Source organism: Callorhinus ursinus, unplaced genomic scaffold (genome assembly GCF_003265705.2).
Source record: "Callorhinus ursinus isolate GAN/ISIS: 27379988/994484 unplaced genomic scaffold, GSC_fseal_2.0 scaffold10, whole genome shotgun sequence".
NCBI lineage: Eukaryota > Metazoa > Chordata > Mammalia > Carnivora > Otariidae > Callorhinus > Callorhinus ursinus.
Window position 1 is genome coordinate 32,113,948 of NW_027397072.1, and position 22,032 is coordinate 32,135,979.

General features: G+C 39.3%; 1 protein-coding gene and 1 long non-coding RNA gene across 4 annotated transcripts in view; one reads left to right on the forward strand and one right to left on the reverse strand.

Annotated features, from left to right (window-relative positions):
- The first annotated feature begins 900 nt into the window (after positions 1-900).
- The window catches only part of ARHGEF33 (Rho guanine nucleotide exchange factor 33), a 73,580-nt gene continuing 52,448 nt past the window's right edge, over positions 901-22,032 (forward strand). For all 3 annotated transcript variants that reach the window (XM_025867604.2, XM_073897324.1, XM_073897323.1), the window contains exons 1-2: positions 901-1,019; positions 6,055-6,124. The gene's annotated coding sequence lies outside the window, so the exon portion shown is untranslated. The remainder of the gene's footprint in view (positions 1,020-6,054; positions 6,125-22,032) is intronic.
- LOC141373573 (uncharacterized) lies at positions 2,105-11,271 on the reverse strand. Its single transcript, XR_012379703.1, has 3 exons — positions 11,238-11,271; positions 9,232-9,313; positions 2,105-2,212 (listed from the first exon to the last, which is right to left on the reverse strand). It is a non-coding gene; the product is annotated as an uncharacterized lncRNA (long non-coding RNA).

A 22,032-nucleotide genomic window follows, 5' to 3' on the forward strand; every position in this document is an offset into this window, starting at 1 on the left:
TTAGCAGGGAGTCTGCTTCTCCCTCTGACCCTCCCCCATCTCCTGCTCTCTCTCTCTCATTCTCTCTCTCAAATAAATAAATAAAATCTTAAAAAAAAATTACCAGAAGAGTACATGACAGCTACATATTAAAAATTACAATAAAGACCTGAGTGTTTGCTGGAACTATTTTTCCGAAAATGACCAAAAAGTGCTATAAACAGTAACTTTAATATCATATTTCTTCATTCAAAATCTTGTGGAAATTTGTACTTCTCAAATTAGCAAGTGTACTGTACTTGCTAAATTTTAAAAAATTTCTGTTGTACTACTATAAATCTGGGTTGAAATGTCTTTTAAAGTAGAACCAAAAATGGTATTTTTGTTAGTTTCCCATAATCATAGATTATGTATTTAATTTCAAAAGACCCTATTTTTAACTGTCCAAAGATACATTTTTAAAATTAGACACTTTTGGATTTGTTGGTTAGCACTAATTGGTATGTTTTAGGATTAAATATTATTGTACTAGAATTTATACAAATTAAGATAAATTGAGAGGATGTTTTTAGGGACCAAGACATATAATGCAATTTTAAAACTTCTGGAAAATATAGAAAAATATTTGTTTTACTGCAAACTAAATTTTTCCCAATATTTTTCTTCAAAATATCTAAGGTAACAAGATACTTTCCTTTCAAAATCTTTAGCTTTTTATTGATATATAAATAACTTTTTAATGCTAAAGTTTCCAGTTTTCTATGATAACAAAGTCATTCCTTTTAAATAGTTTTCTTTCTCTTACTCCTTGAAAGTAAATCCAGTTCAGTTGATTAGTTGATGCTAGAATTTGACCTGAAGCTTATATAATTAGAAGACACACTAGTTTTCCTCATTTAAAAGCCTAGTTAGCATATGACAGTCTCGTTTCCGGGGAAGTCAAACCTCTCCTGCTTTTTTTTTTTTATAACCTTTAAATTAATTTAGAATCCAGATAAGCCTTGATCTGAGGATGATATAACCTCAGCAAGCAACATGGGGTAAGTGTGTGCTTTTATGTGCTTTGAAAGGCATTGACAGGGGAAATATTTTCATAAAAGAAGAAATCCCATATATCCTTACTAATTTAGATTCAAACCATGCTGGCATTTATTTAAGGTAGTCATTTAAAGAAATAGCTATTTAAAAGTTATAACAATTTGTACAATATTTATTTTCTTGCTTAATTTTTTAATTTTATCATAATCTGCCTTTGCTTAATTTTTTAATTTTATCATAATCTGCCTTAATGAAATGTTTGGAGACTGAAGAGTGTTGGATATTTACATATTAGTTTGAAGTGGAATTACATTTTGAGAACAATCTTAAAGAAAAGATGACAAGTTTCTTGATTTACAAGGCAGATAAATCCAACATGTATATGCCTCTTTGGGATTAAGAATAAAGAATAAAAATTAGGAATGCCTTTTGTAACACAGAAAAGGGACAGAGGATTCTATCAGAGTTCACTCTGCTATGTATAGAATAATGTGTGCTGATTAATTACACAGGGACATTAGTGAAACTTAATTCTAAACTCTTTGTGGGGTTTTGGAGCATGATGAGAAGAATCGGGTTTCACCTGAAAGCTTTCTATCCTTTACTTAAGCAAGAATAGCATTCCATTATAATTAGTATTGGAATTATATGGGTTTTTATATGTTGAAACTAGTATTCTGAAAATATAGAAATATGTCTTTTTATTACCCTTTGTCTTTTTAAAAATCTCCTTTCAATACAAAATTGTATTACTGTAAATGGTATAGCCATTTCATTGAAAGTATGTCTGAAGGATTTAACACAAATGGTCAGAAATTTATCCTAGAAAAATAAATTTTTGACACGTTTATTCTAAACAATTTCCTTGAATTTAATTAACATCTACATTTTTATTAATACCATGGGCTCTGAAAATGCCATCTAAACCAGTTTGAAACCTCAGAGGCTTTGAAAGGAAGATGATCATACTATTGTTCACCTTTAATACAAATACAACATAAAAGTGAACAGATAAATACCTTGTGCAAATTTCATATACATTTGATTTGATTTGGGACAGAACTGATGAGACTCCTGGTTCCTCTTTATTCCCCTTCTTCCTTTTCTCTCTTCTCTGTATATAAGAGTGAATATCAATATAGCAGTAAACTAGTAAGCTCCAAGCAATGGGCACACAAAAAGTCTTCCTTCCTCTCTGAAAAAAGAATTGTAAAATCAAACAATGTCAGGCGATTTACAGATGGTCTGAATTTTAATCTATGGACCCCAGATTAAGAACCTTCTGATTTTGAGTTTAGGGACTGGAGTATGAGTTGCTCAATATTTTTCTCAGCTTTTGGATTTTTTATAAAATGTAAGAATATTTAATAATTCCTGCTAATCTTCTCTCAGGGACAATGTTGAAAGTACTGATTCTCCCACTGACCATCTCCCAACACACACACACACACACACACACCATGAAAATGAAGCACAGTTTGATCAATATCCATAGTTTGACAATCACATTACTGCTGTTTGTCCCCAGTGACTTGATTAATCACCTGTGCTTTCAAGAGATCAGAAATCACCTTGGGAACCATGTAAGAAAAAATCCTCATTATTTTATTTGTAAGGTGCTTTCAGTGCCTCTTTTTTTTTTTTTTAAAGATTTTATTTATTTACTTGACACACAGAGAGAGACAGTGAGAGAGAGAGAGGGAGAGAGCACAAGGGGGAGCGGCAGGCAGAGGGAGAAGCAGACTCCCCGCTGAGCAGGGAGCCCGATGTGGGGCTCGATCCCAGGACCCTGGGATCATGACCTGAGCTGAAGGCAGTGGTTTAACCAACTGAGCCACCCAGGCGCCCCAGGTGCTTTCAGTGCCTCTTATAAATAAGATGAACTAAACCATAAATTGCTAAGTTTTAGCCAAGGATATTCTTCCGATTATTTTGTTATCTGCTCCTGCCCTTATTGAGAAAAGAGAGTTTAGTAGGTATTAACACCCATTTAAGTTGTCCTAAAATAGAAAAATAAAAAGAGAAAGTGGCAGCTGATCAGATGCTCAAATTTTTTCATTTGAGGAAGGGTCTAGAATTTATCCCCTGGGAATGAGGAAGTAGCTGTTTAGGACTTTTTTTGGACAACGGTTATTTAACTCAAAGCTATTTGAAAATACATTGCCCTCATATGGGTCCGTGCCAGCTCTAACCATTTTCCTCAGGCTATGTGGGCATGATTTCAGCGAGCAACGAAGAGGCAAATAATAGAAAATTCTTATGCTCTCTAAAAAGCTTCCTCCTTCTCTTAAATTTTCACTGGACTCCTTATGGAGTGTGAGGGTGGGTGGGGTGGGTAGAGATGGTGCATAATGGTGGTAAAGGGTGATCGGGGAGAAGTGTAAGAACCTTACTGTATAAGGTACCCTGACACCTGCTATTTATTGTCATACCTGGGCAGAGGATGAACAATGGGAAAGAAGGGATGGTTGTATTTCTTTGCTAAGATGCTTTTTTTTTTTTTAAGATTTATTTATTTATTTTAGGGGGAGAGAGAGAGCGAGAGAGCCAGCATGAGCGGGAGGGGCAGAGGGAGAGGGAGAGAGAAACTCAAGCAGACTCCTCACTGAACGCAGAGCCCCACACAGGGCTGGATCTCATGACCCTGAGATCATGACCTGAGCTGAAACAGAGTCAGCTGCTTAACCGGCGGTGCCCCCCAGGTGCCCTACTAAGATACTTTTCAATACTCTTTCCCCGTCTTCCAGTTCTTCTGCGCGCTCCCAGTAGACATCTGAGGATAACAAAAGTTAAGGCTCTGCCAAAATTGTAGAACCAGTAAGTTCATTATTATAGCATATTCAACCTCCTTTTAGTTCCCCAGTTCATATAAGAGTATATTTTTTAAAAAAGATTTTATTTATTTGAGAGAGAGAGAGAGACAGTGAAAGAGAGTGCACAGGTGGGGAGGAGAGAGAAGCAGGCTCACTGCTGAGAGGGAGAATTTGTTCTTAAGTAGAAGGGACACACAGGCTCAAAGGAGGGAAAACTTTCAAGAATTAAAAATGCTTCTAGGTTCTAGACATTTTCCTAGAGGACCAGCATATTAGTAAGTTTGGGTTCATCCATCTATGATGGAAAAGCAAAAATAATAGTGGCTTAAACAAGCTAGAAATTTCTCTCTTATGTTAGAAAAAAAAAGCCTAGGGCCACCTGGCTGGCTCAGTCAGTAGAGCATGTGACTCTTGATCTCAGAATTGTGAGCTCAAGCCCCACACTGGGCATGGAGCCTGTTAAAAAAAAAGGCCCCAGGTAGGCAGTCCAGAGCTGTTTGAGCAGGTCCTTGTGTGAAGGACCCTGGTTCCTTCTATCCTGCTCTTCTGCCATCCTTAGTGTATCCCTCTTGGTCCAAGAAGGTTATCAGTCTCTACCTATCTCACTTGTGTTCCCCCAGTGGGAAGGAAGAATAGGAAGAAAAAGATGTGTTCTCTCTTTCGAGACTTCCCAGAGATTGCTCACATTATTTCTACCTCTACCTCAGCGGTAGAGTCTATTCTTGTGGTTACACCTCGCTGTGAAGGAGAAGGGGGAATGTGGTTTGTTGTTGTTATTGTTGTTGTTTTTTAAATATTTTATTTATTTATTTATTTGACAGAGACACAGCAAGAGAGGGAACACAAGCAGGGGGAGTGGGAGAGGGAGAAGCAGGCTCCCTGCTGAGCAGGGAGCCCGAAGTGGGGCTCGATCCCAGGACCCTGGGATCATGACCCGAGCCGAAGGCAGACGCCCAATGACTGAGCCACCCAGGCACCCCGGGAATGTGGTTTTTAAACTGGATTGCTAAAGAAAAAGGGATGCTGGGTGGCAATGAGCAGTGTCTGACAGAGCCAGGATTGGGTGGGGCGTTGCCCGTTAGATTCCTTTGGTACAAAGAGCAGAGTTATGCACAAAGAGGACCATTTTAAGAAAAATTTTCTGTAAAGTTAAGAGGAAAAAAAGAGCAAGCCAAGCTGGGAATAAACATAGATTCTCTTAGGATAAAGGAGGGGACCTTGACAAAATGACGAAGGCAACTAAGTAAACTGTTGGTGCCCCAACTGCCCATGTTCTAGCCTCTGGCCCCCCAGCTTCCATCTCCCTTAATCCTCACATCTGCATTGTTATTATTCTTATGCCAATTATGCAGATCAAGAAACTGATGCCCAAAAAGATTCCGTGACTTGGCCAAACTGCCCAAGAAGCTTCAGATAATGAAATAATGAAAAATAAATAAAACATATAGCTGGATTGAAACCTGCTATACTCCTCAAAAAACAAACAAAAACAAAATCCAAACCACCATATACTCATAGGGTATTTTCCAAATGGGTTTCTACTTAATTTTGACTGTAGATCACCTCGATTAGCCCCTACAAAAAAAAACCCTATTATTAACCTATTTCATTTGTCACTTGAAGTAGGTGACTTTCATTTAATGTGGGATACTTAGGACAGTCTCTAGATTTGTGGCTTTCATTATTTTAGGGTCAGATGAACTGCTTTGAATGTTGGAGTACTCCAGCTAATTTCAAATACATAGGAATTTTTTATTAGTCCAGAACTGTTAGATATAAACACCCAAAGATATACATACCAAGGTGAATGTGCCTACGCAACACCAAGTAACTTAAAAATGAAAAGACTAGGGGCACCTGGGTGGCTCAGTCATTAAGCGTCTGCCTTCGGCTCAGGTTATGATCCTGGGATCGAGCCCCACATCGGGCTCCCTGCTCGGCAGAAAGCCTGCTTCTCCCTCTCCCACTCCCCCTACTTGTATTCCCTCTCTCTCTGTGTCTCTCTCTGTCAAATAAATAAATAAATAAATCTAAAATAAAATAAAATAAAATAAAAAAACTGAAACAACTAAAAGAAACGAGATTTTTTTTACTTTATATATTGTTGAATGATTAGACATTTTTTAACAGCAATCTCTTGAATGTACTATAAAAACCTTTCATTAAAAAAATTATTAAAACAAAGGATGGTATAAATAATCAATGGCATTTTTATTTCTTGTAGAACCTCTAGAAAAATCAGAAAGACTTCACAAAACATGATGTGATGTCTACTGGTGGAGACAGGCCACGAGGTGAGTGAATATTGCAAAGAACTTGTTTCTAGTCACTGCACAGATGAACTGAGAGCTTAGTTTAAACCAGTGTACTTAGTTTAAACCAATACTTGTACTTCATTTATAAATCTAAACATTTATAAATTGCTTAAGAATCTTGTAACTCTTCTATTTATTTATTTATATATATTTTAAAGATTTTATTTATTTGAGAGAGAGAGCGTGCGCAAGCACAGGAGTGGGGGGAGGGGCAGAGGGAAGAGGGAGAAGCAGGCTCCCCGCTGAGCCGGGAGCTCCATGCAGGGCTCGATCCCAGAACCCTGGGATCATGACCTGAGCCAAAGACAGATGCTTAACTGACTGAGACACCCAGGCACCCCAACTCTTCTATGTTTAAAAACAAACAAATATATCATGGGATTCTTTATTAGTTAGCACTCAAAGCTAATAGCCACCTTATAAACTAGGCATGTTACATCAGACTTTCACTGAATGTATGAATGCTTACAGTATTGAGATAATAACGAACTATATTTCACTGAGTTCTATTTTGGATTGCAAACAAAACAAAACAAAACCTTAAGGACAACAAAATTTGCATTCCACTAATATTTACTGAGTCCCTACTTCATGCGAGGCTTTGTGGCATAATAACTATGTGGGATAAGTAAGTATTATCCTCATTTTATAGATGAGGAAATGTAGGCTTATAAGGGGTAAGTAACATCCCCAGGGGCACAAAACTAAATAAGTAGCAGATCTGCAATTTGAAGCTAGATGTCTCCTGAACTTAAGAAGAAAGTTCTATGGTTTAAAACAGTATTTTTTAAGTCAATCAGAGAAAGACAAGTATCATATGATCTCACTGATATGAGGAATTTGAGAAACAAGACAGAGGACCATAGGAGAAGGGAGGAAAAAATGAAACAAGATGAAACCAGAGAGGGAGACAAACCATAAGAGACTCTTAATCTCAGGAAACAAACTGAGGGTTGCTGGAGTGGTGGGGGGTGGGAGGGAGGGGGGGCTGGGTGATGGACACTGGGGAGGGTATGTGCTATGGTGAGCCCTGTGAATTGTGGAAGACTGTTGAATCACAGATCTGTACCTCTGAAACAAATAATACATTATATGTTAAAAAAAAAAAAAGAAGATGGAAGGGAAAAATGAAGGGGGGAAATTGGAGGGGGAGAGGAACCAGGAGAGACTATGGACTCTAAGAAAACAAACTGAGGGTTCTAGAGGGGAGGGGGGTGGGGGGACAGGTTAGCCCAGTGATGGGTATTAAGGAGGGCATGTACTGCATGGAGCACTGGGTGTTATACACAAACAATGAATCATCAAACACTACATCAAAAACTAATGATGCAGTGTATGGTGACTAACATAACATAATAAAATTAAATTAAAAAAATAAATAAATAAAACAGGATTTTTAAGTTTCAAAACTAAAAAGCACACATTGTAAAACAAACAAACTTGATCAAGACTGAAGAGTACAGGGGCACCTGGGTGGCTCAGTCGGTTAAGCATCCGACTCTTGATTTTGGCTCGGGTCATGGGATCGAGCCCCACGTTGGGCTCCATGCTCAGCAAGGATTGAGGATTCTCTCTTTCCCTCTCCTTCTGCCCCTACCCCTGCTCACACGCACTCTCTGTCTCTCTCAAATAAATAAATAAATCTTAAAAAAAAAAGATACAAGGGTATAAGTAAAGTTTGAAGCCCATCCCACCCCTATCCCATCCCTCTTTCCAAGAATGACCACTGTTAGTAGTAGTTCGGCATAAATGCTTCCATATCTTTCCTTTGACCAATGTACCTTTTACACTTCCTATTTACTTAAAAACATCCATGAAAAGAGGAGGTTGAATTTACTATATATCTACTAATATAAATATCTAGTCTAAATAATAACTGAAACGTTCATTCAGCCAACATTAGGCATCTAATTGTTGAGTTTCAAAGGAGTATAGAACTTACTTTCTGTTTCCTAGGGACTCATAGTCTAGTGCAGTGGTTCTTAATTTGGTTTTGAGAGGGTAAATATGGACTCTGTTGTGAGTCTGATGTGAGCTCTGAATCTTCTCCCCAGCAGAAAATGAACCTACATAAAATTTTGCCTATAATTCAGGGGATTCATGGACACCCTGAGAGTATGTGGACTCCTGTCTCTGGTAGAAATAAGATTCTTAAATTAATAATTTAACATAAATACTATAATAGAAGTGTGGACAGGACACTATGGCAGCACAAAAAAGCAGGGGCTTACCTTTAGCAAGACATGTCAAGAAAGACAGCGAAGAGTGCTACTTGCCCAGACTCCTGAAGGACACAAGGAGCTTGACAGCTAGCCCAGGGTAAGGGAAGGATGTCCACTGAGGAACAACTCTATAAAGCCCAGAGGCTAGAAAAGACAGGAAACCACAGGATTCTCTTTGTGACAGGAGCCCAGTGTATGTACGAGAGTGACCAAAGAGAAGTTTGGAGAGCTGGGGAGAGGCCAGACCATAAAGGTAGAGGTCTGCTGTGTTAGGACATTTGAACTTTAGGAGTCACTGAAGGATTCTGATTATGATTCTGATTAAGACTATAATTAAGGCATGATGGAATAAATGATCATGGGAATAATAATTTAGATGATAGGATAAGATAGAAAAAGGAGATAAGACCACTTGATTCAGACTTGTTGGAGGATCAGTGACGAAAACATATGCTATTAAAAAGATACATTGCAGGGGTGCCTGGGTGGCTCAGTCGTTAAGCATCCGCTTTCGGCTCAGGTATGATCCCAGGGTCCTGGGATCAAGCCCTGCACCGGGCTCCCTGCTCCACGAGAAGCCTGTTCTCCCTCTCCCACTCCCCCCTACTTGTGTTCCCTCTCTCACTGTGTCTCTCTCTGTCAAATAAATAAATAAAATCTTTTTTTTTTTAAAGATACATTGCTAAAAATTAGGTGGAATTCATTGGAAAGTCATTCCTTTTGCAAAGGAGATTGAGAGAATAAAGCTCGGAGACAGTGTATGTAAGATAAAACTCAAAATTTGGGCAGCATATCTGCCCCCTCACTGCAGTGAGTCCCATGCACAATCAAACTAGTGTCAGTCACTCAGGACGTATCACTCACTCCTGGTCTGCACACCCCCATGCCTTCTGCTGTCCTCCAGTAACTCCTGATGGACAGCTCGTTTTCCCATAGACTCTTCTACCTGCAAAGAGTAGAAAATGAAAGACGGCAAAATAGGTCAGTTTCTCAATAAATCTACATTGAGTATATATATTCCTTTTATAATTATTTTTGTAATTCAGGTTTCAAAGTAATGCAATTTCTTTTTGGGTCTACTTAACTTAATATACCTAGCAAAAAATCCAATTTTGGTCTCGCCTCCTACTACTTGGCAATGACTTCATAATTGAGGCAAGACTATAACATCTCAAGGATATTTACTTGATAAATATTTATTATTCATTAGAATTTTACTTATCAGATGCTGTAGGACCTTTGAAGACTAAACTTATTCATATATTGAATATGCAGTTTTGTGTGTATGATGTATCAAAATTTTTTTCAGATACAAAGAAACATTTGGTCTTTGCCAAAGGGCAGTTGCTCAAAAAGATTTCTCAGTCCCTATGTTTAGACAGTGAATTTTTGTTAAAACAAAATTTATAATTTTAGGTGAAGTAGCATTGATTTTTCTAGCTTATTAATTTAAAACAAAAGTGCATCTCCTTGCTATTACTATGAATGAATAAAGTTCTGTCATTTTCTTTTTTCCTCAGCTCACATATTTACCTTTATTTGGGGGGGAGAACATTAAGTTCTACTCTCTTAGAAATTTTCAATTATACAGTATTATTAACTATAGTCACTATGTTATACGTTAGACCCTCAGACCTTATTCATCTTATAACTGAGAGTTTGTACCCTTTTACCAAACTCTCCCTATTGTTGTTTGCCTTAGGGAAAAAAAAAATCATTAACCATCCACATCCTCTGGAACTGAATTAAATTCAACTCAAACTTGTGTTAAGAGCTCATCATAAAAAGTTCTGAAACTACCTCAGAAGAATGTGAACAAATAATATAAATGTATTTACCTTTTAAAAACTAAGCTAATTTTGCATGCCTCTCTATAAAATATTTCAGCATTTAAGAATATATAAAAGATTTTAAGTTATTATTAAGTAAAACTGCCATATAAGGAGATGATCTATATTTATCCTGAGGCTTAAAGTCTAGCACTCTGGTAAGAACCAGATGCACAGGCGCTATGGCTATGAATAAGGTGCTATGGCTATGGCTATGAATAAGAAATGGCCCCTCAGTTGGGGCTGACAGTTTTGCATGGGAATCAGACATGGAGACTATAGCCGGTCATTCCCAGCAGGGAGAGATACTAACAGTATGATATGACAATGCAGCAGAAGAGGGGTTGACTAAAGATGACTTGGAGGATGAGGGCTGGCTTCATTGAGAAGGAGGTGCTTGAAGAGAGCATTGAAGGATGAGAAATGCTTATTTAGGTGAGGAAAGATCTTTGAGGCATAGAGAATGGGAGAAACAAAGTATGGAGGCAAGTGTTTGATGAAATGCATGAACTGTGATCATCTACACATCTATATCATATATACTAACTACTATAAAGTTTTATTTGAAATACTATGAAATGAGAAATCAAGTAAGTTCAACTGGTTCCGGCGTTAGCTGTTACAATAGCAACATCATACCAGCTAACGGCTAGCCGGCCCAGGGACACGTGGGGAGCCTCACCCAGGCAACCAGGCTCTCCAAAGTTCCAGAGAAGACTGCCTGAGAGGATAGGGTGAGATTGTGATTTGCAGAGCCGATGACTTGGTGAGAAGGGGCTCCTGAGATATAAAATTAAGGGTCAAGAGACCCGAGGCTGCCTAAAAATCTGACACTCACTCAAATGGATTTGCTTTCAATATTGAACATTTGAATAAAGGACAAGCTGATCCCCTCAGGGAGGAAGAGTGAGAAAGGAGGTCCCTCAAGGGCAATACTTGGCCTCGCAATACTTGGCCTCGCATCCCGGATCAAGGCAGTTCGGCGCCAGCCTCACTACAGCACTCCGCAAAACAAACATTTTGTAAGGAAACCGGACTCACCCTTCTTAGAAGGCTTTTTGGTGACCATTTGTTGTTACTCAAGACTGCACCTACGTGGGCACCTGGCTGGCTCAGTCAGGAGAACATGGGACTCTTAACCTTAGGGTTGTGAGTTCAAGCCCCATGTTGAGCATGGAGCCTAATTCTAATTAAAAAAGAAAAAAAAAAAAAAAGACCGCACCTAGGACAGCCCATCACTCCCACCCCCAAACACCCCCACCCATCCACATACCCTCACCATGTTTATCGAAGCATTCCTTTCAATCACACAAGATACTTTCCTTGAGAGAAGTCCTGACAAATACAGTTTTCTCGCTCTCCCATTTCCAGGGCTCTTGTAGTGCCTCTGATAGACGGTACGCCGTCTGATAGACAGCTCCGCCATCCAGCTCTAACCCGTTTTCAGGCCTGAGAGTGTCAAGCAGGCTCCCCCAGCCCCACAGCTGGGCTGAGGCTGCAGCTGCAGATGCAAGCCCCAGATTCTGGCTCCCACAGTGGTAACCAGGGCCTCTGAGCAAGCCATTTTATTATTTCAGTTCGAACAGGAGCTTAGGACTTAGTCTAGGTCACTCAACCTCTCGGCCTCATTTACTTTATTCGTGAAGCAACAGGGTTTGGCTGGCTGATCTCTATGTAATCCTTCCATTCTGATTTCTTTACCACTATCTGCTTAATCTTTAGTTTGTATTGCAAGTAATGCTGGTTTGGTTTGGCTTGGTCTCTCCAAACTATGATATTGGTTCATTCATTTATTCAACACCTATTTATTCAAACCTATCCTGTGCTAGATCTTGTGTTAGACCTCAGGGAATGCAGAGTGAATAAAAATGCCCATGCCCTCACGAAGTGGAGGTGGTGGGCCCAGATGGCCGGTGAACAAAGAAATAGATGGTATTGTTTGCTGGTAAATGCTATGGAGAAGAAGAAAGCAGTGAAAGGCAGGTGGGCAGCTGAGGCTGGGTCCTGCTCTTACACATGCGGTCAGGGAAGGCCTTCCTAATAAGGTGACATCTAAGCAGCAACCAAAAGCCTTGGAACTTTTTTATCCTTGATGTATGATTATGAGATATTGTAAATTTGAGAAGACCTGGAAGTTGTCAAGAGATAGGAATGAAATAGGCTCCAGTGGAGGTGGGTGGGAGTTTGGGTTTCAACCTAGCTTTGCCCTGTCCCAGCCTTCATGTCCCAAGATTTTCACAAATGAGCCTACCTCACTCTGTGATTCTGAACATTCTAACATTTTAGTGGCTTTCCAAAAGTACTGTATCTTCTTACTTACTTCACTTTTGTCAATGGGAATTATGCCTATTAACAATAAATTCAAAAAGCTTTGACATCTGAATGTATAGGAATTTACGAAGCAGGGATTTGTTTGGCAGGTGAATTTTGCATCCCGATGTTGAGTAACTTTCTCTTCAGCTCCACAAACCACAACCTAGAGGCAGGACACAACCTAAAGAATGTGTGGGAAGGAGGTAAAGACTCAATGACTAGACTGGAAATATTCCTTTCAAAGGGGTAGGTCTTTTTTTTTTTTTTCTCCCCCTAGATTCAACTTGCATCCACTGGCTCATTCACTGCCTATCATGTGATTTGTTTTGGAGCAGGCCAGAGGCATGGGTCCCCAAGCAGATGGATGGCAGACATTGCAGGCTAATGGCAGGTCCTGTGGATGTTAAAAGAAAAGAAGTGGGCAAACCCCAGGTAGTGATGTTGCTGATGTGCATTCTAAAGTGGGCTAAGGATGAAGAGGATTCACTTTGCTTCTAAATCCAAAACATTAGAATCATATATATACATATATGTAAAACAAGGGCAGAGCCATTGCAGATCATCCTATTTTTTTAATTACCTTTTTTTTTTCTTTAGAGAGAAAGAGAGAGAGAGGGAGAGAGCTTGCCAGCAGGGGTGGGGGAGGGGTAGAGGGGGAGAGAGAGAGAGAGAGAGAGAGAGAGAGAATCTCAAACAGGCTCCAAGCCAGACCCAGGGTCTGTCATGAGGCTCGACATGGGGCTAGATGTGGGACTTGATATGGGGCTCAATCCCACAACCCTGAGGATCATGACCTGAGCCAGTGTGATTTATTAAACAGCTTGAGCCTGAGGTGACCATGGAGAGTCAAGTGAAAATATTCATTAGAGAGAAACAGAACAACGAGGGATGCTCATTTAGCAGAAAAGAAAAGATCAGAAGAACAAATGGTTTTGTTTCCTTCCCTCAAAATCAAGACCTAAGTACTAAAAAACAGCTAAAATTGCATAGTGGAAGAATTAAGGATTAGGAAATTGTGAACGGCTTAGCATAATTCCAGTTTGGGGTATAGTGGGTTTTTTGGTTTTTTGTTTTGTTTTCATTTTTGTTTGTTTGTTTTTTAGATTGAACAAAAGAACAATTATGGGAGGCTGAGGGGACTGAGGGGGCTGGGGAAGGAAGGCCATTGGTTGCTAGAGTCCCATGTTGCTGAGTAATATTTGGAGACACCCTGCTAGATTTTAGTCTCAGCATTTTAGAGTTCCAAGGACTTTGAGAGCATCCTTGAACTAGAGATGAGAAAATGGAAGCCCAGAGAGAGTACGTTGCTTCCTCTTGGCCCTGCAGAGTGAGAAGTCAGGGTCGGATCTCAGTCCAGTATTCCTCCCATTCCCAACCCCCACTCCTCCCCCAGACCCTGCCAGTCAGCAGGTGTACTACCATCCTGATTTGGGGGGAACATTGTTACATCGGTCTGTAGTGGGATGCTTGGTAAAAAGGTTCAGATTGCAGCATTATCAAAAAGCAAAAAGGATGGTCTGTGAAAAGCACTAAGTGCACAGCACTAAGTGCAGGAAACAATGTGGCACAGCATGTATGCAACTCCCTGTTAGGTTGACTTGCCTTTGGTGAGGGAACCATTTTGAAATGGCATCTGAACAAGATGAAACGGGTATAATCCACACAAGGAATGATTTCCTTATAGCATGTTTAAGCAGCCCTAGAATAGATTTCAAGTCAGATTGTTCAGTGTGTTTCCATATCTATTTTTAAAGGTTGTGAAGATTAGGATTGCTATCCAACAATCTGGGATGGGAGAAGCATGTAATTCAGTTTGGAAGCAGGAGGATGAAGAACTTCTTTGTTTCATTTACTTATTCTTGCCCCAACTTGTTCCCAAAAGGAAATTGAAACAGTGCAACAAGAGATTTAGGAATCAGGATATATAGCTTCTTAGCAAAACCAGTCCCAATGTGTTCTGGTCTCTTTGTGAAATATTTCTACACCTTTCACTTTGTGCCAAATTTACCAGATATTGGTAAGAAGTGGTAAGACATTACTCATTGACTGGGTGCAGTATGCCTTAATTCTAGGAAGGCCATGTAAATTATAGAAGTTATAGAAGAAATAATATATATATAATATATATAATATAATAATAAGAAATTATAGAAGAAATAATCAAGCTCATGATGAATTTACATTTTTCATTGATGAATAAAAATGTTGACTATTTCTTCTATCTAGATTGTGTTGTTGAACTCTAGTAATAATGGGTTATAAGATGACCCTTGCCTTAGTGAGGAGAATGGCCAAGGCAGGCTTATGAAGGGTATGACACATGAACTGCCCTTTGAAGGGTGAGTGGGCTCTGCGCTGGCAGAGTGAAGAGGGTTTTAAGGCAGGGCACCTGCAGGGACTGAGATCCTCAGGTAGAAATGCATACAGCCTGTGGGTAGACCAGTTCTGCAGGGAGAATGTTGTCGCTTTTTAGTGGCCCAAGACCATCACCAATCCCTGTCAACAGTGCATGAGATGTGGGCTATTCTTCTAACTGAGGTTATAGATTTGCAGGGTTTGTCTGTAATTTCCAACACCTGGAGTCTTTGTTCACTGGGAGGTAATGAGAAATTACAGTCCTTCTGAGGATTGGCTCTTACTCTATTCTCCTTTCTGAAAGTGCTAAAGGCAGATCCAAATTGGATGTCATTTTTTCTGAACTATGAAAAAAACATCTCCCAGGAGACACAGCAGTAACCCAGTTCCCCCTCTCACCTCAAAAGGCTTTGGTGACCGATGATCTATTTCACAAGGTACTACTAACTCAGCCACGTGATCCAGCTCTGGTGAGGCCTGCTGCTGCCTCAGCCTCTGCCTCAGCAGGAGGCATACTTCCTGAGGACTGGTTAAGGTTTGCCATGTGGAAAGACCCTCCTGCTAATTAGGGTCGTCCCTAGGGCTGGAGCTCAGGACTCTTTCCTTCACGGTTCTCCCAGGAGCCTCTCTTGCCCTTTGCTGTCTTCCTGCCCGTTCCCGTCAGGACCAGCCTGGTGAAAATACAGTGACAGTCATTCATCTTCCTCTGAAGTAGGCATTTACCTTGCACTGGGGCAACACTGTGCTCTCCACTCCTGCAGAATGTCCCGGAGAGGCTCTTAACTTCAACTCAGATGAATCCAGGGAGAGAACCTGTTTGAAATGTTGAAATTAAAGCAAGTTGAACCAGGATAAGAAAAGAGAGAGAGCACATCTTCCTAACCAGACCCAAGCTATAGCACTGAGGTTCACAAAATTGGGTTCTGGCACATTTATGTTTGCCAGTCAATAAAATGAGTCAGAAGAGCCCCTGGAAGTAATAGGGTCTGAAACTGTTGATACATTCTGATGTCCTAAAGGACATGATAAATTCAATTTTAAATTTTAAAATAATTCTCTCTAACCATTGGGTTGTTTTGTGTGTGTGTGATATCCTGCCGGTGTTCTTTTTTTCTGATTGATGTTGACACATAACAACTCAGCCAAATTACTCTATCCTGGCTGATATTAGGTAAACAAACAAGAAAATTAATGTGCCCGTGGAGTGAAAGTGAAAGGATCTCTGTTATTCTATATTCTAATGTAAAGAACCTCTATGTGCCCTTGAGCTATGGAGTTGCCCACTCTTTGCCTCTCTTCTCACTGGCTTTGGGAGCTCTCAGCTGGAGCAGTAGTTACAATTAGTTTTAGCGTGGGACCCTTCGTTAGGAGATGGCAGGATCTTTAAGCCCAATGGTGGGCACAGGGGATACAGTTCTGCTACTAAAACTTTGCTTGGTGATTCCCCACCCTCCCCAACAAAAATCACCTCCAGACTAAACTCTTTCTCTAGTTACCAGTAATTCTTTTTTGCTTATGTGAAGCACCGTATGGTAGAAGGCATGTTTCTCTTGTCGTCCTGGATGAGAATTCAATTCACTTCCACAAGTATTTGTTGATGACAAGCCCCAGAAGGACACAAGGAGCTGGGGACACAGCTCCTTGTGTGAATAAAACCCCACTCTGCTCCCAAGTTGCTCACAGTCTGGGAAGGGGACAGGCATTCAGGCAGGTAACCAAGGACGTGCTGATGGCCTTATGACCTGGTTCCGTGGCAGGGGCTGCCCTGTTTTTAGCAACACCCATATTTGGGAAAACGTCAATTACGAGGCTGACTTGAGGACCGAGGACCATTTTCAAAATAAGACTGCTTATTTTGGGGGATGTCTGGTGACAGAGTCCTATATTTTAATTCTTTAATGTATTGCCTTTGCCACCATAAGCAGCTACGTATTCAAGAATGATTTGGTTAGCTCTGTTTTTAGAAGCAGGTATAAAAAATTACATTATCATCGGGTATCCTCATTTTAATCACTTGCCTCCATGCTTATATATTGTGAAATTTGTTTTATCTCCTTATCATTTTGCTTCTAAGAGTCACACTATGCTCTTTGCTTTCTTGCATTCTGTTGATTAGTGAATTATATTAGTAGATTTATAAGCATCCAGCCATTTTTATACTCTAGAAAAAAACTCATGGGGTTGTATTTTTGCTTTCTGATATTTTATTTAGACTATTTGTACATTTATTTATTTAGGCTTTTCTAGAGTAGATTCAGTATCAGAACCTCATGGGATGGATTTAGTGATTTACATATATACTATTCCCTGGTACAGATTACATAATACAGTCACTGCTATTTTCAGAAATTCCTGTGATATTATCCTAGGTTCTTTCTTTCTTTTTTTTTTAAGATTTTATTTATTTATTTAATTGACAGAGAGAGAGAGACACAGCGAGAGAGGGAACACAAGCAGGGGGAGGGTCAGAGGGAGAAGCAGGCTTCCCGCGGAACAGGGAGCCCGATGCGGGGCTCGATCCCAGGACCCTGAGATCATGACCTGAGCTGAAGGCAGTTGCTTAACCAACTGAGCCACCCAGGCACCCCTCTCCTAGGTTATTTCTTATTTGAGGGGTAGATATTTGACACTCCCTTTCAGTATCTCCTCTAGATAGTTATTGTGGTTGACTTGACAGTTTTTAAAGCTCAACAATTTGTTTTCCTAGAAAATTGTCCACTTCATTTGGTTTTTAAAATTATTGGCAATAAATGACATAGAGAATTTTTAAAATAATATTTCATAGCCTCTGATTTGGTGGTTACATCTCTCTTTTTTGTCTTATTTTGTATTTTCTCTTTCTCTCAATCACTCTCTGTCTCGTCAGACTTGCTAGAACATTTTTCCTTTTACCAATCCATTCAACCTGTTTGTTCAAATGGCTTTCAGAGCCCACATAAGAAGGAATACATTTTTCCTGAGATTAAGCACAGATCTGTACCTCTGAAACAAATAATACATTATATGTTAAAAAAAAAAAAAGAAGAAGATAGCAGGAGGGGAAGAATGAAGGGGGGGAAATCGGAAGGGGAGACGAACCATGAGAGACGATGGACCCTGAGAAACAAACTGAGGGTTCTAGAGGGGAGAGTGGTGGGGGGATGGGTTAGCCTGGTGATGGGTATTAAAGAGGGCACATTCTGCATGGAGCACTGGGTGTTATACACAAACAATGAATCATGGAACACTACATCAAAAACTAATGATGTAATGTATGGTGATTCACATAACAATAAAAAAATAAAAAAATAAAAAAAAAGAAGGAATACATTTTTAATGACAGTAAAAGTGGTTCCTTTTAATATAGTACTTTGAAATGCTGTGGCATGAAGTGGTTTATTTAAAGATCTAGGCTAATAGAGTAATGGTCTCATTTGGAGCTATTTCTGAAGTAACTTTGAGCAAATACTTAATTGTTGAGAGCTTCAGTTTCCTTCCATATAAGCTGGATGGTAACAGTGCCCTGCACAGCACAGTGGCAATGATCAACAAAGACAACGTAGGAAAGAGTGCAAACTATGGCATGTGTACAAACAAGGTCATGAAATATGTCATTTCATGAAACCTAGGTTGCTTCTAAGCTATAGCGAAAAACAAACAACCCCCTTTGAAATTTTTTAAAGCATTCTTCTACATCACAAAGATCATATAGATTTTCTTCTCTGAAAACATTTGCAGGATTTATCCTGATGAATTAAGTTTGGTTTCAGGGGAAAATATTTCCTCCTCACCCTCCCCCCAACATAAAAAGTTCTCATTCTACTAAATTAGAAATGTGCACTAAAGACCCATTCAATAAAGGACACTGAAATGGAAATTAACTCAAGTCTGCTTTCAATTAATTTCAATTCCCCAAAGTACCAAACTTTCCTTTTCTGTCACAGCAGTAATTGGAAAGTAATAGACAATCCTAAGTTTTTGTGGTCTTTTGCGTGTATGTGTGTGCACGGTATACATTCTAGGTCAGTCTCAGGGAGGGCCAGGAGATTTTTTTTCGGTGTTCTTTCGGCTTCTATTAACTTTATTAATATTACTAACTATTATTTGAATGTATTTTAAAAATCTGGCTATCACTTCTGAGGCTAATTCCTCTTTCTCTATTGCAATAATTTTAGAACCTTTGTCTTACAGCAGCAGAAACTGATTTTAAAAGGAAATCCTTCCCCCAAATCTGCAGTTTGTTAATCAGACAAGAACAGAGAGACTCGGGTTGAAGGGGATAGAGAGGGGGGCCCAGGACCCCACAAGCTTGGTGGCTTTTTCCCTGTTCCCAAGGCAGGTTCAAAAAAGCCTGAGGGTTTCGAAGAGTACAGACTGAAAACCATTGCTCTATATAATGATCAGGCATGGTTCAGTAACTAATAGGCTTTTCCTAAAAACTTAACACACAGTGTTTTCCAAGGGTCTGCCAGGGCCCACATGGGGGTGTTTAGAGGATAGCACTGCTGTTGTAGAGATGGAAAGACAGGAGGAAGACTGGGAAGGAGTAGAAGCCACATTAACTTGGTGAGAGCAAAGCATCCACCTGTGAGTGATTCCAGGGCAGTGAAAGACCGGCTAGAGAAAGGGCTTAGAGAGTGAGGGATTCCCACAGAAAATGAAGCAACAACTGTAAGTAAGATCTTAAGCATGTCAGAAAGTAGTAAGGCCTTTTCCAGAAAAAGTCACACTACTTTTCCATGTAATCTTGTTATTCCCCCTTGAAAATGTATCCTTTCGATATATGTTACTCATTTATATGATCACAGCACTAGTAATTCTCTTCTGGAAATCTTGCTTAAGGAAAAAAATGTCTTAAATATGAAAAGAAAAAAAAGCTACATTCCTTTTAATATTTATTTATTATAGTGAAAAACAGAAAACTATCCTAATGTTCAATAATTGGGGGAAGGAAAGAAAACTGACACATTTCCTCAAACAATTATTTTTCAGTAACTAAATACAATTATGTAATGATTTGGAGAAAGACACGAATAATAAAAGCACCCGTTCTGAAATCACAGAGACCTGAGTTCTGATTCCAGCTCCCTCTGCCATTTTTTTTATCCTTGATCCTGGGCATATTATTACCTCATTTTCCCCAACCCTCAATATTCTCATCTACAAAACGAGGATAATGATACATGCTCAACAGGACCAGTATGAGGATCCAATTAAATGTGACAATATAAATAAATGTGAAGCAATAGTGCTTGGCACATAGCAGCTGTTCAATAAATGTTATCTCTCTCCCCACCATTCTCTTTCTTTTTTTTTAAGGTTTTATTTATTTATTTGACAGAGAGAGTGACAGAGCACAAGCAGGGGGAGCACCAGAGGGAGAGGGAGAAGCAGACTCCCCGCTGAGCAGGGAGCCTGATGCGGGGCTCAATCCCAGGACCCTGAGATCCTGATCTGAGCCAAAGGCAGATGCTTAACGACTGAGCCACCCAGGCGCCCTCCACCTCTTTATATAGCACACAGAAAGATGCTTAAGCTCTATCAACAGATTTGTTGACAACTTTAAGGAAATACATGGTTTCCTAGGAAAACACAAATTACAGAATTAAGTAGAAAAATTTAGTATATCAATTACCTTTGAGAAAACTGAAAAGAGTTTAAAGATCTGTTTATCTTTTTAAAAAAGGCACAAGGTCCAAACGGTTTCATAGCTATGCTCAATTATCTTTTAAACAACAGGCAATTCCAATTTAACTGAAATTTTTCTAAATTATAGGAAAAGATTGAAAAATCTCTAATTCAGGGGCACCTGGGTGGCTCAGTCGTTAAGCGTCTGCCTTCTGCTCAGGTCATGATCCCAGGGTCCTGGGATCGAGCCCCGCATCGGGCTCCCTGCTTGGCTGGAAGCCTGCTTCTCCCTCTCCCACTCCCCCTGCTTGCGTTCCCTCTCTCTCTGTCTCTCTGTCAAATAAATTAATAAATAAAATCTTAAAAAAAAAAACCTCTCTAATTCATTTTAAGAAGCTAGCATAACCTTAATGCCAAAAAAGAATAAAAGACAAAAAGCAATAAACCTGCCACAGATCAAAATCACTCATGAATATAGATGCAAAATGTCTAAATATTAACAAATAGAATCCAGCAGTGTATCAAAAGAGATATATCCTATGACCAAACAAATATTATAGGAATGTAAGGATGATTCAACATCAGGGAAGCAGTATAATTCATTATAATACTAAATTAAAGGGAAAAAAAAGCAATTCTATCAATGGCTATTGAGAGGACTAATAAAATACAATATCCATTCCTAATAAGAAATTTTAGTAAAATAGGACTAAAAAGAAATTACTTAAATACGATAGAGATCATTTTTTAAAAATTTTATTTATTTATTTGACAGAGAGAGGGAGAGCAGAAGCAGGGGGAGCAGCAGAGGGAGAGGCAGAAGCAGACTCCCCGCTGAGCAAGGAGCCCAATGTGGGGCTTGATCCCAGGACCCTGAGATCATGACCTGAGCCAAAGGCAGATGTTTAACAGACTGGGCTACCCAGGTGCCCCTGATAGAGATCATTTACCAAAGATAGCAAGTATCATTCTAAATGACTTTAAAGCCATTTACATGAAAATCAGAAAATGGATAATGATGTCCACTATCACCACTATTAGTAAACATTATTCTGGAGGCTCTAAGAAATACAATAAGATAGGACAGTGAAATAACCAGTATAAATATTTGAAAATAAGGACAAAAATCACCTACAAGGGGTACCTGGCTGGCTCAGTCAGAAGAGTGTGTGACTCTTGATCTCAGGGTTGTGGGTTTGAGCCCCATGTTGGGTGTAGAGATTACTAAAAAAAAAAAACTTTAAAAAATTATTAAAGCTCAAGAAATACTCATTAATTATTTTATTTTTTAAGTGGGCTCCACGCTGGGCTTGAACTCACAACTCTGAGATCAAGACCTGAGCTGAGATCAAGAGTTGGATGCTTGATTGACTGAGCCACCCAAACACCCCAAGAAATACTCATTTAGAAATCTTCAATAATTAATAAAGGAACTTACTAAGGTGGCTAAATGTAAAATAAATATGAAAAAATAGAGAATACAAAAACCAGTTAGAAGTGAAAGTGGAAAAATGCCATTCACAATAGCAATAAAAATTATAAAATACTGAAGAATAAATTT